Source organism: Stegastes partitus, unplaced genomic scaffold (assembly GCF_000690725.1).
Source record: "Stegastes partitus isolate 25-593 unplaced genomic scaffold, Stegastes_partitus-1.0.2 Scaffold1039, whole genome shotgun sequence".
Taxonomy (NCBI): Eukaryota; Metazoa; Chordata; class Actinopteri; family Pomacentridae; genus Stegastes; species Stegastes partitus.
The window spans coordinates 182,766-185,262 of NW_007578770.1; positions in this window are offsets into that span (position 1 = coordinate 182,766).

Genomic DNA, 2,497 nt, shown 5'->3' on the forward strand with positions numbered 1-2,497 from the left:
AAGCTAGTTCTCATTAGTTTTACATGTGCTTTGTTTATTGCACATTAGCTCGTTAGCTAACAGCTTAATAATGGTAACCCTGGTAAATACTGAGACCATGTTGTTGCTGATGTTTGATGATGTTTTTGCCTTACATTCTGTCTGTTGCATCGTCTTCTACACCCAGTTGTCGGTTTATTAGGTACATCTGGCTGAACTAAATGCAGCTTCGTGTCCTGTTGTCCTACAATAAACCCGACTTATATCATGGTGTAGCTTTAAATTGTCGTTCTAGCTCTTTCACGCAAGTGTTGATTGAATTTTACAGTTTGTGGAACTGGACTGTGTTTTACTGAGGTATGTCCAATATTCCGTTTTATCAGTAATGGTCGACAAAATATCATAAACCACACACAGTATAACATTACACAACTCAGCCAGACCTCCAGGTTTGTTCTGGCTCAGATCTTTGGAGGGCGATAAGGCAAGTCAGTAACAGTGATCAGTCTGCATACAGTAAAGGCGACGCTACCTTCTTATACAGTAATGCTTATCATTTCAACGCTGGCTAAAACCTCCTTGTGGAGCGCCAAACATTCCTCTTTGGATGAAAGCCCCTGACCTCAAACTGCAGCCTCCAAAATGTCCGTACACTTACATCGACGCTTCTCTGAAACAACAACCGACCTGACAAAAACTGAACATTATTATCTTTGTGATGGAAAGTTTAACGTCAGGATTGATGCATGTATGTACAGTGGTTTTAGTTCGCTGTACCTAAACTGGCAGTCGATTGTAGACGACTTATTTTGCTTTAAAAGAAGTGTTGACGAAAGGAAAACTACTACCGTGAATTTGTTAAGGATCTACCATGAAATGACAGAATTGCATTATTTCTAAATTTAACAGTAGGGTATTTAGTCTTGTGGAAAATAACTAATAGTTGAAGTTTAGTATATTAAAAATACAGGCCCCACAGTAGGAACTCAACACAGCAAAAGTCAGTAAGCCTTTCGATAATGAGTTTCAAATCTTGTTTTTTCAGTAATTCATACACTCACCGGCCACTTTATTAGGTACACCTGTCCAACTGCTCGTTAACGCAATCAGCCAATCACATGGCAGCAACTCAGTGCATTGAGGCATGCGGACATGGTCAAGACGATCAGAATGGGGAAGAAAGGTGACTGAAGTGACTTTGAACGTGGCATGGTTGTTGGTGCCAGACGGGCTGGTCTGAGTGTTTCACAAACCGCTGATCTACTGGGATTATCACGCACAACCATCTCTAGGGTTTACAGAGAATGGTCCAAAAAAGAGAAAATGCCCAGTGAGCGGCAGTTCTGTGGGTGCAAATGCCTTGTTGATGCCAGAGGTCAGAGGAGAATGGCCAGACTGGTTGGAGCTGATAGAAAGGCAACAGGAACTCAAACAACCACTCGTTACAACCGAGGTGTGCAGAATAGCATCTCTGAACGAACAACACGTGGAACCTTGAGGCGGATGGGCTACAGCAGCAGAAGACCACACCGGGTGCCACTCCTGTCAGCTACGAACAGGAAACTGAGGCTACAGTTCACACAGGTTCACCAAAATTGGACAACAGAAGATTGGAAAAAAGTTGCCTGGTCTGATGAGTCTCGATTTCTGCTGCAACATTCGGATGGTCGGGTCAGAATTTGGCGTCAACAACATGAAAGCATGGATCCATCCTGCCTTGTATCAACGGTTCAGGCTGCTGGTGGTGGTGTAATGGTGTGGGGGATATTTTCTTGGCACGCTTTGGGCCCCTTAGTACCAACTGAGCATCGTGTCAGCGCCACAGCCTACCTGAGTGTTGTTGCTGACCACGTCCATCCCTTTATGACCACAGTGGACCCATCTTCTGATGGCTACTTCCAGCAGGATAACGCACCATGTCATAAAGCGCCAATCATCTCAGACTGGTTTCTTGAACATGACGATGAGTTCACTGTTCTCCAATGGCCTCCACAGTCACCAGATCTCAATCCAATAGAGCACCTTTGTGATGTGGTGGAACGGGAGATTCGCATCATGGATGTGCAGCCGACACATCTGCAGCAACTGCGTGTTGCTATCATGTCAATATGGAGCAAAATCTCTGAGGAATGTTTCCAGGACCTTGTTGAATCTATGCCATGAAGGATTAAGGCAGTTCTGAAGGCAAAAGGGGGTCCAAGCCGGTACTAGCAAGGTGTACCTAATAAAGTGGCCGGTGAGTGTTTGTCCACCATTATTTTTGACTTAGTTCTCCTCAGCATGTAGAATGCCATCTTCAGTGAAGGAGTTTCTTTCTACCATTGTCTTCCTAAACTGTAAAGCGGTTTAACTGGATTCAGGTCAGGTGACGTGCTTTCCCATTTGTCACTTATTTCTCACGTGATTTTGTGCTAATGGTGGTCATCATGCTAAGATATTCCTCTTCTGCCAAACTTCTGCAGACTGGGAGTCATCTTTTCAGCCAGATGCTTTCATGATGCATCTACAGACGTCATCA